This window comes from Opisthocomus hoazin, chromosome 4, assembly GCF_030867145.1.
Source record: "Opisthocomus hoazin isolate bOpiHoa1 chromosome 4, bOpiHoa1.hap1, whole genome shotgun sequence".
Classification (NCBI taxonomy): Eukaryota; Metazoa; Chordata; class Aves; order Opisthocomiformes; family Opisthocomidae; genus Opisthocomus; species Opisthocomus hoazin.
In genome coordinates this window covers 61,022,338-61,039,689 of record NC_134417.1, presented here as the reverse complement: position 1 = coordinate 61,039,689, position 17,352 = coordinate 61,022,338, and positions in this window count along the sequence as shown.

Below are 17,352 nucleotides of genomic sequence, written 5' to 3'. Positions count from 1 at the left end.
CACTAATCTTTAAATGAGAAGATCAGGGCTAGTACATTTTAAATTAAAAATTTCCATGATGTTTCCTAGGGTCAGTCTGCAGAGCTATACAGCTAAATTTGCCCAAAGCTACCTGAATGGATGAACTCAGAAAAAAAAATATGTTCTCTGGCTAACATAAACAAGAGAGGTAAAACTGCAGATCACATATGGAGACTGAAGTGAAAGGAAGCAATTAAAAATTTAAGCAACAACTTTAAGTATGCAAAACACTAATTCTTCCAGGGACTGTCTTCCAAGGACAACTCAAGGAAGCAAGGTCTATTTTCAAAATAAATTTGGGTTCCTTGGTCTGAAGCAGAGATAAATATTAAAAAAGGAATCAGTCATTGGACTACCACAAATTTTCAGGATTACTGATTTTTTCTGCCAGACAAGTAATTGAAATTCATTATTAGTCATGACAAGGACATAATTTTTAAACAACGGTGCCTTAGGACCTAACTTTCTTGACCTTTGATTAGCAATGCATTTTTCTACGTTTTCTTCAAGAAAAGCAGTTTAAACAAGTGCCTTAGCCTAGAGCAGTTCATTGGGATTTTGAACAGCAATAAGTTTACACGAGCAAGACCCAAGATATCTTACTTTGAAATGTCATTTAGAAAAAAACTTTTTTTTCTTTTCCTAAACCTGGGGCTTTGTTAAGTTCCCAGTTACACTGATGAACATCCCACGTTACTCTAAAAAATGGAGCCCATGTAAGGGTGTGAATGCATCAGAGCAAAAAACCACAGGAGAGATGTTATATGAATATTGTGTGCTGATGGCATCTGGCTAAGCAGGCCACCAGAAGCCTTGCACTCGTCTACTCACAGCTTTTCAGGACACCCAGTTCAGAAGACCAAGTACAGTGAGCAAGTCCTGGTGACAGACGTGGGATGGGATGGGATGAGATGGGATGGGTTGGGATGGGATGGGATGGAGAGGCTCAGAAAGAGCTATAGCCTGAGGGAAGAGATGGCTGCCAACCCAAAGAGAACCAATGGATGTAAGGAGGACTCAGCAGCTGACATCCCTTATCCCATGTCATCACAGAGTCCTAAACAGACCACCTGGATACAAGTGTCTTGGGGCCTGCATGTTGAACAAGGAGTGACGGTTTGAGTATAAATAGGTAAAATTGGTTTTACTGCAGTTTTCATTTTAAATTACAGAATGACAGAATCACAGAATGTTCAGGGTTGGAAGGGACCTCTGTGGGTCATCTAGTCCAACCCTCCTGCCAAAGCAGGGTCACCTACAGCAGGCTGCACAGGACTGCATCCAGGCAGGTCTTGAATATCTCCAGAGAAGGAGACTCCACAACCTCCCTGGGCAGCCTGTTCCAGTTCTCCGTCACCCTCAGAGGGAAGAAGTTCTTCCTCATGTTCAGACGGAACTTCCTGTGCTTCAGTTTGTGCCCATTGCCCCTTGTCCTGTCACTGGACACCACTGAAAAGAGCTTGGCCCCATCCTCCTGACACCCACCCTTCAGATTAAATCATCTTCTCCTCCCATCAGGGCTTGCATTGAGCTTTGCTAAATTGCTGCTGCCATATTTCAACAGTTATTTCATATACCTAGGCCTGGGGTGTGCCTATTTCCTAAATTCAGACTGTCAAAGCTCCCTTAGTAGAGACTTGCCTCCAAAGCACCAAGAGTCCGCACACATCTGTATTCCTGTTCATGCAGCTCCCCGGGCACATGTGCTTTCTCTGGGCCTGCCCAGGTCTCTGTGACACCTGCCCTGCCCATTGGGTTTGATCCCAGAGATGTGCTCTGAGTAGAGGACGAGGCTGTGGTGGCATGGAGCAGCTGTAGCAAACCCTCTTGCCATGTGGCAGGACACCATGTGTGTTTGTACAGCAGGTCTGCACCCTTCCAAAAACTGTTAGATGCATGGATTAAATCCTGATTTACCCTACACGTGTGTGGTACAGCCAGCATTTCCACCACAGATCCACAACATTAGTGCAGAGCATCAAGTGGTCCCCTGAAGTACAGGACTCCCCCCCCCAATTCTGGTAGAAAACTACACTACCACTGCAAGTGCTTCTGAAGTCCTGAGCTGCCCAGCATCTGGACACACAAATAGATTGTAAAGCTGGATTTGATAATAACAGTCTTTTACCCAACAGCCAAAGGGCTAAATCACTCACCCACGCCACTGCTCTCCCTGGTCTGCCAGGACAGCATACCTTCTGAGCAAGCACCGTAGCAACCTGAATAGAAGTCTTCCTTACACAGTTTTCTCAGTCTGCATTCTTGAATCTGTGCCATCTTGTAGAACTACCTAAATGATTTTTGACAGAGTGAATGAAATCCACATTTAAGCTTTCTCTGACTTTTGTGAATTGAGCATCATCTAGCAGTCACTTTTGTGGGACAAAAAATATTTAATTAAAGTAAAACAGCCTGAAAAAGAGAGAGAGACATATTCCTTCAAGTCATTGTCTCTTCCTCTGCAGTTACACGCATTCACAGAATGATCATCAAGCTTCTTGCATTTGTTTGAAAGATGGTAAAGATTCAAGATTCATCAAGCAGTAGAAGGAAATGAATTTGATTATCTCACATTTGCATGAGTGTCCGGATCACTGAATTATTGAATTTAAGACGGACAGCATAGTACTACCACAGCCATCACATCAGAAACAGGTAAACACGAAAGGCCATCTGGTAGTAATCCCCTTGCAAAGCAATGCATTTCCCTGGCCCCATATTAAGCATCTATCTCTGTGGGAGTTTTCTCCTGTCTAGAATAGTCAGTTTTCTGCTCTGAGTTTACTCCAGGTCCCACAGTCCCACTACTTCAAGTGTTAAATCTACCCTTGTAAAGGCTTTGCAGATTTTTCTTTTCTATTTTCCGGTAGACTATAGTGTAGATGTACCTGGAGAAGAGACAACCCACCTTTTAGAAAACTTAGGTCCATGCTTCTATTAAACAGCAGATAGCCAAAAGTTATATCTTCAAAGAAAGCAAAGACAGATTCACCGCTGCCAGACAGCCCAGCTTTGAGGCTAACTAGTCATGTTTACACATCATGTTTATTCAGCTACGCTTTTACTAAACCCCAAGCTGGTTGCTATTGATCGAGTAAGATATGATATCATAACACATAAACACACCAGCTTGTTTGGTGATAGTTTCAGCTTTCTAACATGGCATTGAATTATTTCAATCATCTAGGCATAACCTTGCTGATGTAATCAAATACCAGAGACTATGGTATTTGAGACTCTTTTTATCACATTCATCATCTTTTGAGCAAACCCTCAAAGCAAAAGATCCCATCACTGGTAACACTGCACTACCTGGCTGAAAAATTGCATTTGGCTTCTGCATTGTAAGAAATCACCTTCAATCAGCGTAAGCAACAGTCCATCCTAGCATAAGATCACTGTATAAATCAAATATGAAATCACTCCTCAGGACATTACTGTTTCAGAGAAATGCTAAAGGTCTAAATTCCCCACTTACAGAAGTCAGAGGGTTCAATTTTTAAGCTGTACGGTTCTACTCACTTAGAAATCAGCCTTAAAACATAAAGATATTTCACAGATTTATAGAATGGTATAGAGCAATTTTTAAGTTAAAGGACACCCTGCTGATTATTAAGTCTGATCTCCTGCAGGTTTTTTTGGAACAATGTTTTCTTAATAAAGGCATACTTCAAGCCATCTCAAGCAAATTCAAGTTTTTGTTTCACACAGTGATATTAAAATCCGAGAATAAAGCTAAGAAAATTCATAGTTATTGTTTACATAATTACAGTTTGTGGTTCGCACAAGACCAGAATGATGGCTCTCATATAAGCTTTTTAAATTTTTCCTAATTAAAATGGGTCTAGCTTTCTCATAACTCTCTGCTGGTGGTCTGGTTATGTGACCACAAACTCTTTTTATTCTCTTACCTCATTGCTGTGAGTGCCAAGTAAAACTTGTTTGTAAGGTCTTCTGGAATGCATATTACATTTACTGCTGGACTGCATAGTTTTTAGTAATTGAATAGATCTCACAAAGCTCACTAAACCTGGCTTTGCAGCCAGAGGGAAAGTGAGTGCACGGCATGTAGCAGAAAATTAGAATGGCAGGCAGCAGCCCAAGGAAAACTACATAAAGCAGGAGAGGGGGTAGGGTAAATGTTAGATATGGGGAGAATATCAGAACACCAGCGAGGAGAGGGGCTGATCCCAGAAGTCACAGAGCTGACTGAAGGTAATGGAGAAGGAAGAGCAGCAAGTTGTCCTTGCTTTGAAGGATGTGTAGGCAGGAGATCAGACAGGCCAAACCACCCCCCAGATCATCTCAGCAGATGTGTAAAAGGTGCAATTTTAAAAGAAGGAGTAATGAGAGGAGAGAGAGTAAAAACGACAGAGAGAAGGTGAAGTCTAAAAACTATTAATTTTTACAGAAAGGAACCAGTCTCAGCTTACTGTATGCAAGGTCCCAAATGCAATATAGAACATAGAAAATTAAAATTTATTATTGCCATTGTAATAAAAGATATTTCCTTCCCCATCTGGGGAGTTTTTGATCAATCTTTTTGTTTTAAAGCCACAGAAAATTTTAAAATATGCACTGTTGCAAAAAGGAAAGATGAAGGTTAAAAGTTAAAAATTATTACCAGTAAGAATATCAAATGCAATGTTAAATAAATATTGGGAATATAAAATGCAAACACACTTTTGGTAAAAACATTAAATAGTTACTTCGACACAGAAGCAAGTTTTTTTCCACAGGTGTATTCTTGCTTTTTGATTTTTGCCCTTTTTTTTTTTGGAGTGATCTATGAAGACTCATAGGAACAAATGAACAACTGTAAAATACAACAGAACTGCATGAAGGTGAAAACTTTCCGTTTTTATGATATAATAAGTATTTGTAGACAGAACTGTTGAACTTATCTGAAAAAACTAAGAAATTTAATTTTAAGAATTTTTTATATTCAGCGGGATAGATTCTGGTCAGCTTTTTTCTGACATCCAAGTCCAAGCCACGGGGGAGCGGCACTCCAAAGTTCTCTTTGCAGCTGAAAAGCGGCTGTATTAAAAATTCTAACGTGACTGACATTCCTTCTCCTCCACTGCCACCAGTGACAGAATTTTTTGCAACCAGACTGTGCAATGTCATCTAGATAAGTAAATCCATAACCTCTTTGTTTTTTTTCAGTGACTTCTGTTCAATGCCATTGCCAATTCCATTTGATTTTTGGAGTTCTCACTTAAAGCAGAGCACCCTGCTGTAGAGAAATAATAGCTCAGTTCAGTAAATTCAGGCCAGGAAAGTACAGTAAATAACAGGACAAAAGCTACATTTGAGTCACTGTGTTTTAGACCATGGTTGTTGCAGGGTGGAGCAGAAAGTCCATACTTGTTTGACAACGGGATCAAAAATCACTACAAAATTCTGTGATACCAAGAAAAGATTGCAGAAAGATATCTGATTTTTGAAAAGGCGGTTTGTGTCTTGTTAATGTCACCTCACGTTTAGAGCTCTAAAGCTGGCAAGAAGGTTTTCACAAAGCAGAAGCAAATGAATTTCGAGGCCTGATTGCCTCTGCCACCCTTACACTTTTCCAGATGACACTTCTGCCAATAGGGTCTCAACAAAATGCTCTCTGACATAGATTTTAGCACTTCCAAGCAATCTCAGGATCTCTGCGCCTTAAAAATTTAGTGCTCCTTTTTTACTTCGGAAAGTGAGACATGGAGGTTTAATTAATTAGGTTTGCAGAAAGCTTCAAAGGCAAAACCAGAACTAAAATACAGAAATAGGTATTTTTAGGCTTCTGCTGCGATCGGAGCAAAACACAGCAGGACAGCTTGCAGTACTTTACGGGTCTGATCTCTTCAAGGGCTGCTGGCTGTTTCCTGGAGCTGGAGTTCTGGGTGCTCAGCCTCTTCCAAAACCAGATCTATTTTTATACCTTGAATAGAGAGTCCTCCAAATCAAAACCTTATCTCAGTCCTCTGTGTCCTGATCTCCTTCACTGCTTTGCGTTGTCACCACTCAAGAAACAGCTTCTTGCTTTTGTGCTCAAAACCATTTAAACTTCATTGAGCTTTCATAGAGTATCTTGACTCTGTGCTGACACTCCAGACTCAGTTACCTCATGGACGTATTAAAACCCAAACAAAAACACAAAGCTTAAACTCTTTAATTGCTAAACAAAACCACTCTCAGAGAAATTTTGAAGATGTTCACAGCCTTTGTAATTCAGGAAGGATGGACTGCCCATCAGCTTCTCTCAAGCCTGAATCTCTCTCTGGCTTGAACACATGGGGGCCAGCTGGCTGTCCTTGACAGCAGGAGTTAGTCTTGCATCCACTTTCTATAATAATTGGTTTAGATATTTGTCTGAAGGATGTCTTGGCATCTGCAAATAAATATCACATTCAGGAAAGCCTGTGTGTACACAGGCTCAGTCGTTTATAGAAGAGCAGGACACTTCTGAATAAAATGCTAAATTTAGACTGAAACTTCTCATTCACCAAAAAAAATCTATTCAAATTAAACTTTTTTTATATTTTTCCCAATCATTTTTAAATCTATCCTTTTGAGTTTACCAAACCATTATGATTTTCTCCTTGGGCATAATCGCACAAATTTTTCATCCAGAACCAAAGAGAAGGTAAGCAGTAAATAGATATTTATACAAATGACTTTTTTTTCAGCCAAGATGTGTCTTCTGTTAAGTACTTTCAACTTTAGTATGGAATACTAGCATACTTGGGAAGAATTAACTGCTTGCTCACCAAACAGGTCATTCTAATGCCAGACTATAAAAATTATGAAATAAGTAATTAAATGTACTAGCAGATATGCACATAGCTAACAAAGCAAAAACCTCCTTTCTTTGAAGTGAGCTTGTGTTTTTCATTTCTCTGCTGCACTTAAAATTTTTATTTTCTCACAAATATCTTCCCAGTTGGTGTAGTGACATGCCATTGAAAATGTTGAAGTCCCAGCCTCTATTATTAGCATGTAGACCCACAGAAATAAATTTTACATTTCTGTATGCCAGTAATGCGTTCAAGTACACATATGTCTTGAAAAGCAATAGATTAAAAGAGTTATGCAGTGTGTAGCATGGAAAACATGAGCCCTGAAGCTGCAGTGAAGGAAGAACTGTGTGCAACCACTGTGGACAGGTTGTGTTAAAGCTATTGTATGATCTTCTCCTCTTCATCATTGGGACAGAGCATGTCCCAATTCCCAAAACAAAGTTACTTTTTGGGGTCCCTACACAAGTGTGCAAAGCAAAATAAAATAAAGGTATTTGTTGGACCTGGAGACAGAAGGTACCAGTGCTGAGAAAGTTCTGAGAGAAGATTTTTTTTTCATCCCGTTGCAGGTATCACTGGAGATTTATGTTTGTATCATAAAGCAAGATTTTATCAAGTCTGACTCCAAGAAAAGAAACCACAGTAGAAATTACAAATAATATTCCTCTGTTACATGGCTTCTTTTTAAAGGTAATTTGTTTAAACACATATAATAATATCTCTCAGCAGCTGATGTGGCATTTCACTTCTGAACAGCCAAGCCATCTATATATTAATGCCCCAGGCAGCAGCTGTAATTTAATTAGGAAAAAAATAATTTGAGTTTGCTGTTTCTGATAGCTGAAAATAATTCATAAGAAAGTAAATGGACAAGCTGTCCTTTAACAAATATATTTGTGTGGTGAAGAGAGTAGAAATAAGCTGACAGATGACATGAAAAATATACTGATTCTTTTTGGCTAGGGCAAAACCTCTGCTACCCTGCCTACTCTTAGTTTAAAAGTTCTGAATGTTGTAAATAGCAACACAGCATCTTCTGTAACAACACTCCTTGGAGCAAAACTTTGTGGGTTTGGTGGCAAGTGAATAGGTAGGAAGGTGCCCGCCACTGCTTACAAGGCGCAGGCATATAGGCATAGGCATGAAGTTGAGCCAGAGTGGTGGGGAGGGAAGGGCAGCAGGTTTTTCTCTACAGCTACAGGGTGTTATTGGCTGGTGTGCTCATAGCTTGTTTGAATCCCCATGCGTTTAATCTCAGAGGAGGGGAGCCAGGACCGTGCTGGAACCGGCTTTGTGGAGCAACAGGCCAACAAAGAACTCCTTTGCCTCTGCCTTTCCATTTCCATTTCTTGCACAGAGAATCTAGAAATAATCTTATTTCTTCCGGGTTTTGTTTCCTTCCTCATCGTAATCAGCCACCATCATGGAGATGTGCTGTTGTGTTCTCAGAGATGATGAACATGTATTTCGCCTCACTCAAGAAACCATTCATTTTCCCCTCAACGCCTTTAGAGTCTAGATAACTTCTGATTAAAGATAATTCCATTTATTAAATCTCAGGTATGAAAATATTAAAAAAAAAAGTCTTGAACATAATTGTCTTAATGTTGTATCACCTAATGGTATTATTAATCATAACACAAAATTTCACAGAGTTTTCTTCTTCTGGTGTATGGGCGTGATTCTGGCCCTTGCAGAAATGCTGCACTGTTTTTAGTTAGGGAAACCAGGCTTTTAGCAAAGCGACTGCATACAGAGGAGTTAGCTGTCTGCTTTCATGTCTATAACAGGAATTTAACTCTTGAGCAGAAAGGCTCGCTGTAAGGCAGGCATTGCAAAGCAGGATGTCCTTCTTGAAAAAAAGATATTCCCTGTGTTCTGTTTCACCACCTCTATTAAGTCCTAGCCTGTATATGCATAAAATAGATGGAGCTGAAATACCCATGCTCTGTATCACTTGCAGGGGGAGAATGGACCTTTAGGCCCTTTATAATCTGATGCTACTCAGAAAAGACAGCCTAATACAAAGTTTTATTGCTAGTAAATCCTACAGTAAATATTTACAATGTTCTTCAACTCCCTTCCCACAGTGCTGTACAACAGACAAAAGCATAGCAACCTCAAGTTTCAAACCAGGATACAGAAACGCTGCCATTGAGAGAAGTCAAATGTTCTGTGTGCCTAATATGGTGTCAGCAGAGTGAAGTTCTCTGTTTTAGAGAGAGATGGGAAACCCACAGCTTACTCCTTTTCTACCTGAATCACGATATCCCAGAGACTTTGAAGGAAGAAGAGTTCGACTGTCATGACTTGATTCTGTATTAGCCTGAGACCTGGCAACACTGGTATCCTCAGCATTTCATAGAGATGTTTCAGACCTTGAAGCAACTGCTCACCCCCTCCTAGAGTCAAATATGGATGTGGTTTTTGGCAGCTAGAAGGAGAAGCAACACATGTGTTAGAAACATATGGCCTTGACGGGTGCATGTTTAGCCATTTTCACTTCCCAGAAATATGAAATTGGCTCTGAGCTGGTAGACCAGTGAGTCGTGCTCTTTCTTTTTTATTTTAACAGACCAGGAGATATCCATGTTCTTTACTGACCGCTGATATTTGTAGTAACACCTGGAAGCCCCAAATAACACAGGAGTCTTACTCCAACACAAGACATACAGACAGATGTTGAAAAGGATGTTCATATAATAATCAAGGCTTACAATCCCGCATCTGTGATCTGAAAACTTCTGTCTGCGTTTTGTCATACCAAACTCAAGGAGACTGCTTACCTAAGCGATGCCATGGACATGCAAGTGAACATGACTCACCCCTCTGATAGATATGTAGGTGGAAAAAAAAATGTCCCGAGTAAATAAACCAAAAGGCTTAACAGTCAAAGGCGGTAGACCAGCCCGTCCTCCAGGCCTCCTTCTCCTTGAAAAACTGTCATCATTAATTACGGTGGAGCACATGGAACTCTGTTTGAACAGGCACAGTCATCAGCGTGGAGGGGAATAACTGGTACCTGGCAGGGCAAAGCAGGGGTAAAGTGACTGTGCCAGTCACCAGGAATGAATCAGTAAATGGAAACAAGGCAGCATGAAAGCTTTTTACGCTCTGCGTTTTGGACATTTATGCGACTTTCAGTACATCAGCTAAAGGTATGCTTGGATTGCAATGTCACCTTTATGACCTCAAATTCCTTTTAGGCTGAGATTTCACTGAATGCATTTAATTTAATAAACTCATCAGTAAATATTATGTTTTTAATGTATTTTCACAAGCCTTCCCAAATACAATGAATTTGCTTGAAAACGCCGAAAAACTTTTAAATCACATTCGCACAAAAGCTTCCTTTGTCCATCAAGTATGCCTAACCAAAAAAGAAGAAAACGTATTGTGTAAGATTTTTTTGCAAGGGAAGATGTTAACTGATTGTGAAACAGTTTGTTTATGGAGCTTTAATTTTCCCTTAAGTAGAGAAACCCAATTTAAAGAGGCCCCTGTGTAGTTTTGTACACACTGCACAGGAGCAGGAGAGTCCTGTGGTGTTGTGTGCTGAGCAGATCCTTTTTTCATGGGTGTTTATGTAGACACAATGCAGAAAACAGAGCTGCAGTGATTTATTAAATGTTTTCTGGGTACACAGGTCTCTCTTCCCTCCCTTCCTCTCCTTCCTCTGGCCAGGCAAAGGTCAGGAGGAAAACAGGCGTGGAGTGGAAGAAGGAACTGTGGCAGTAGTGGCTGGATCCCCAAACAAAAGCAGAAACATTACGGTTTGCCTCAAAAGCCCAAAACAAAGTCAAACGCCCCTCAGATATGCCTCCTCAGCACCATCTGTGCAAAGGGGGTGAGGAGGAGTGTTGTCCAGCCGTAGTTCAGTGGGCAGGAAGGGCACTCCACGAACATGAAGTTTATCTGAATCCAAGAGGAAAGCTACTGAAAACAAAATCACCATTTTGCCATGGAGACTGGGAGACTGCATCCTTCCCACACCCAGTTTGCCCAGGTACTGACTCATACATGGGTACACTTATCTCTGTCCTGGAATATTACTGAAAGAAGGATGAAAAAACAGGCAGCCAAACAAATCCCAGTTCAGCAAAGCAGCAAGTGCTCAATGCTCAGATGTTTAAGCCTTCAAAGTAAAATGGGTGAGATGAACAGCCTTCTGCAAGGCACAGGCAAAAGGTTTTGGTGAAAACTATTAGTTTCAATCAAAACCCATATCATTCTTGGCTTAAAACCAAACAGCAAACAGTGATCTCACATTTGAGATATGGGAAATTAAAAAAACCCCACAACCTGTAGGCAATGTTCCCTTTTGCCTTGTGGCAGTTCGTCAGGGAGCACAGCGCGTTGCTTTCCCACACTAGCAAGCAGCCCCTTGCACATTTGCTGTACTGGAAGGTCACACAGCACTGCCGGAGAGGGAGTAAGCTGTGCTGGGATGTGGCAGGCTTTCAGCCATGGATATTTTCCACAAAGCCCCGTCAGTGACTGTAGGGAGCTTAGGTTACTACGTTCTCTTTTTGATAGGATACATGATACCATTCCTGTTTTAACCGATACGTTGCACGTACCCACGCACTTGGAAGCTTTCCTGAGCTGTCAGTTTGAAGAAAAATGGAAAGTTCATCAATGGTCCAAAAATGCTTTTTTGGTGGGCCATTGTTGTTTATGTTAAACTGTTCACTCCAGGGGTTATTCTGGAATGTGCTTGTATTGGGGTTTGAAGTTTTTCAGAAGAGAAACCCTGGTTTATATTTACATTTAAAATACTCTTTTTTTAGAAGAAAGGGCAAAATCATTTGTTTTGTATATTTATCCAAGATGCACTTTATTGTTATATTTTCAGTTCTGTATCCTGCTGTGCTATATCTTTTTGTTTAAGTCTTTGGTGTAAAACATATGGTATGGACCACTAAGGGGTTTTATTTGTCCTTTTCCCACCTCGCTCCCACACCCCACCTCCCCCTAGAAAATTAAAGTTGTATTGTCTTGAGTAAAGATCCTAATCTCGAGGAAATGACAGGATAATATGATATAGCCCCAGCCACCTACAAATTGTTTTGGATCAGAAGACTTTAGAAAACAGCAAATTCAAGAATCAAAATTGTTTTCTTAGGCAGGATAAATTATTTCAAATACCATGAAAATGTTTGTAACGTTTAAAAATTTGATGCCGTTTCCCCAAGAGATTATATATCCATCCCACTTCTTCACCAGTAAGGGAGCTATTTAACCCACGGGCAGGAGTGGTAATTATAGTTCTCTTGGTAAGCAGTAAGGGAGTCAGTGGACTGTGATTCGATACAGACTTGTGGTCATCTTTAGCAACAATAAATAAAAGACATCTTAGCTACCCCACAGCTTCTGATTCCCTGCAAAACAATTATATGTACGAATAACCTTCATTTACCAATGGATATGAGGTTTTAAGTCTAATATTCATGAGATAATATGTCTAACTACAGTAAGCAGAAACACAAATACGGATTTCAGGCACTCAGAATGATGCAAATAGGCTTAAGAGACATTGATAAGTAATCACAGAAAACTTATGACTAAATAACATCCCCACTTGAAACTGAATGTTTCAAATATGTACTTCAAAAATTGGAACTTAGAAAATGTGAGGGTTAAATCTGCTATACTACTGCTTCTTTAGCATTTCAGGTGCTACAAAGAAGAATATCTCAGACAAATAAGGAGGAGCACAGTATCTCTGCGTTGTCCACTTTGCAGTCCCAGTATAGAAGGCATGTAGTCAGCATGCTTGCAATACGTACAAAGCGTGAGGAGTATTTCTCTGCTTCAATGCCTTCTGGAGAAAACACAGCTAAGCAAAATTTAGCAAAGCCCTGAATAAGGTTATTCTTACCTATACTATGGGCAAAAAAAGGGAACACTAAGAACTAGACTAAAATATTCTTTCTTTCTACATTCTTCTCCACTTGTAGACAGAAAATGGCTTGGCCAGAGCAGAGGGTCAGGATCAGTGTATGCTTTTATTTTGACACAAAACACCATGGCCCATTTAAGCTTAGGGGAAAGACATTGCATTCAGATGGATTTTTAGCACAGACCACAGAGAGGCTATTCTGTACTTTAAATTAACAAGGACATGCATTCCGAATTGTCCTCTGAACAGGATCTGGCTTTGGTGGGGAGGAGAGGTTTGCTGCTCCCACAACAAGGACTTATGAAACACTTTAATAAACAATAAGGCTTTGTCTGAAGAGAGAGCCTTGACAGCCAGTATGCAGAACTCAGATATATGCACAAAACGTTCAAACTGAACCGCCGTTGTATTCCGAGAAACCATGGCAGGCTAGTGGATGAAATCCTTATTTGCACAATTGCGCACTTACCGAAGTGGCGTTTCCCAGAGTACTTTCACAGGGGGTTTAACTCCATGCCAGTCATGTCTCCTATCCTGATGTGAGCATTTTTCACCCTCTAAGTAACAAGGGATCTTGTGTGGGGAAATGTTTTCTCATTATACTTTGCAAAGAAAGGATCTCTCACTTTGAAAAATTGTCATTAATTGCTCTAATCCCAGGTTCCATGTGTATGTTTATTCCAAAGAATACTCTCAAAATTTTATGAACTGTAGTTTTCATTTGTTCAGGTTGCTGAAAAACTTCTTAGGAAAACATTTACAGTATAAAAACAGTAAATTTTTTTCCTAGCTCTTTTAATAGAAGAGAGATACGATTTAGACAGCCATAACTTATTTTACCAGACCTCTTCCCCATTCTAGGCTTTGAATACCCACATCTCTGGCCATATATGAAACACATCAGGCTCAAAAAAACTGAAATGCAGAATCAGAGCTCTGGGTACAACTGCATGGACGTTTGCTTAATGATTCACGTATGGGGATGTACCACATCAGAAGACACTGCTCTCTATCTCAGCATTCTCCTAGAAAAGAAAAGTAAAAAAATTCTGCTTTGTACACTTACACAGAGACTGAAGCAAGTGGAGACTCCCTTGGAGTTTGGTTCCAGATCTCATGACTCATTAATAGTGACTATTTTAATTTTGTTTTCCAAACTATCTCATTGTTTACTTCCACTGAAGTTGCAGGCAAAATTTCCATTCACTTCAGAGGAAGTCGGATGGCGCCAGTGAGGTTCTTATAGTTTAAGAAAGCTATACAAATTTGTCACTAGCTTCAGGAATTTGGTTTGAAAAGTCTTTTTATATGTGGGTTAATTACTGTGGTAATAAATGCAACCACTTGTATGTACCAAGATATTTTAGCTTCTCTTCATACTGTAATTATATGTATTATCTTACATCACTAAGTTAAAAGGCTCTCTTCTTAACCCTGTCATTAATAAACTGTAAAAAAACTGTCCAGAACAAAACTAAAGAAAAAAATCCACTGTAAAGACCACTTGCAAGAGGGTAACGTGTTTTTTTTGACTGCTGGCTTTCAGATACTGCCCCAGGGACTTCATTTGGGTGGTCAAGTAATTCTGCCTGATGAGTAATAAACAAATAATTCTACACCCAATTCTGTTTTATTCCCACTGAGTGGTAGCTCCTTATGCAAGTAGTTCCACTTCAGTATTTAGGCATGCAGTTAATCCTAGCTGTTTATATGGCTAGATGACACTCCCTGAAACCAGGGATACAGTATGAGGCCATATGTAAAAAAGTATAAAATTGCACAACAAAATGCAAAAAATCCTATGTTGAAAAGATGGACGTTACATTCAGGACTCAGACACCAAACTAATTACAATTTTCAGTTAAAAATAAAACTTCTCAACATCCTGTCTTAATGCTTTTTTTTTTTTTTTTAATTTGAGAGGGACATTCATAAAATTCACATGCCTGTTTTTTGAGTAACAGCCTTTTTTTTAATAGATTGACTATGTGCTGCCTGGATCTTTCACATAGTCCGGTACTTATGTTAACAAGAACTTTTCTTGGTACTAAGAATATTTCACTGAATGTTAAATGTTGCTTTATATTATCTTTGAGTAGTAGCAGTTTAGTAATACTAACCAGCTCTGCCTTACTTTTTTTTTACTGGCGAAAATCTCTCATCAAGAACTGTTCACATTACTTCTGCTACCAATATCAACCAGAGGAGCTATAGGATACATAGACCCTTGGGACACAAAAGCTTTGCAGGAATTGAATATATTACAGATCTGTCAGGCTTTGCAATTTCAAGGAAAGAAGATCGTTTATTTTAGAAAAAAAAAAATATAGAGACATTACCGTACCTTCTGGGCACACACTCCAAAACACTTTGGTGGAAAATCTAGAAAGAATTCCTTTATTAGTGATTTAACGAAAAATAGAGTTTGGCAGCTAATCTTCTAAACATCTAAACATCATCAACTACTTTCCTCCTCCTTTGGAGCAAAATGTGTGCCATATTTCAGAACGCAAAATTTAGGATGTGCAATATGTATGCATACACTTTGATATATGCATACTCTGCCAAAGGGTTTTTAGAAAAGCATCACTGCAGATCATGTTCAATAAAAAACTGAACAGTTCAGTCTAGGAGTTTTATCTGTTGGTCTTGAAGGTGCAATTTTGACCCCTTTATTCAAGTCAATCCATCAGAAATAACAGTGAGATTTTGTCAGCGTCAGTGAAAGCTGGAGCAGGCAACAGAGGCCCCTGGGTCAAAGCACCACTGAAAACGTATTGCTTGTGTGTTTTATTACCCTTGTAACCCAGCTGTGCTATAACTGCAGGTAGAAAACACAGTCAGCCTCACTTTACATAAATATTTAAGCAGCAGAAAAAGTGCTACATCTGAAGATTGTTTCCAAACACTTTCCCATCTCTAAGTGCATCCAGGCATACGCTCGTACGCAGCTACATGCCCGCATACACTGACACACAGCACAGTCTCAGAGGGTTCTGCTCCCATTTTCCCTTTCTAAGGAACATGTTTATTTTTTTTTTTTTTCAGATTTCAGTTCAGTCAAATGAAAGACCGTTTACTTAAGAAACAAAGAACCTTACTGCCACTGCTGGCAAATTGGAGAACAACAGTTTAACCTCTGATTTCACAATCAGCGTAAAGAATTTTGGTTCAGGCAACTGCCTGTCTTGTTGAACATCAGAGATTGTGTTCTCCTCTGCCTATTCTCAAGCACTTTAAAAATTAAATTTGGAAAAGCTCATGCAGCTGTGACTGGCACAGTTCTGGCTCTGCATTGTGAGCCTGAGTACTACCACTTTGTCTTTGTTGCTCCTAATAAAAAAATTTGCAGAATAAACCTCAAAGACTGGCAGCAAGTATGATTTAAAAGCAAAATACAACAATATAAAAGGAAATTAAGTATGTTTTATTATGCCTTACGATAACTTTCCATCAGAGTAAATTTCTTAATGCTCCTTTATGTTTCAGGGCAGCAGCAACATTGGAAAATGTATTATTCATACTCTTAAAAATTCATAATTATAATAATAAAAAGATTAGGAATGAAGATTAGGAATGACAATATTATGTCAAACAAGATAAGGACAATTCCCAGGAAGTGTACGTGTTTGAGGACTACTGTAGTAACTGGTACCTCTGCATTAACTCTAGAGATGCCATACTCAGCCACAGAAAATACATATTAAAGAGGTAATGAAGGTCCTGTTTAACATTGCAATAATAAAGGAAGATAAACTAAACCAGTGACTCTCCAATGCTTACAGACAGGCACTGTCTTTCCACAGCACAATTCTCCAGAAGGGCCCCTGCTTTGTCATCCAACAGATTGTTTCAGTGGAATGGGGGAGAGCACAGCTACCAACCTCTGACACCTGCAAGATATATGCCTTGGTCTGAGACCTACCCAACGGACTGCTAAGCTCTTGTCTTGAAGCTTTGGTAGTTTAGCTTATCCAATGTGATTTCTATCCAGTACTTTAAAAGTTTAAAGCACAGACTCTGAGTTATCTGTGAGGGATTTTTTTTTGTTCCCAAGTGTGAACTGGGGATGGGTGTGGGGAATATCTTTCCTTTTCTAGTGCTCTGTTTTTCAGCTGAATTCACTGGGAACAGCAGTTCAGAAACTCTGAAAACAAGCCTCTGTTGTTGAAGCCACTGTTGCAACTCTGAATCTTGTTGTCAAAGTGCATTAATTCAAATTAGCATAATAAACTGTACATTTTGGGGTTTGGCCAAAAAGAGCCTTTAAAGTCTGTTTTGCCTATGGATTCCTCAGATGCTAAATATTACAGTTTGTTTTCCTGTAAAGTAGTCTATGAATAGAACAGGAATAAGGAGGGTTTGACAAGAAACAGAAGTATGTAATGTAGAATACCAAAACGCTTGAATTCTCCCTCACCCCCACTAAAGGTTTCTTCTTTCTTTTTTCCCCCCACCCAAGAAAGCAGAATCCTGGAGCCAGCACCCACAGCCTTTTATAAGCTTGTCTATAAGGGACGCTGTTGCTTCATTTAGGACAGAGAACAGAAAGACTTCTTTTTTCCCAGATGTAGCCATAAATCTCTATAGAAGGCATCAGTTCCAGCTCACTGTGCCACAAGGCAGACTTTTGGATTTCATTGG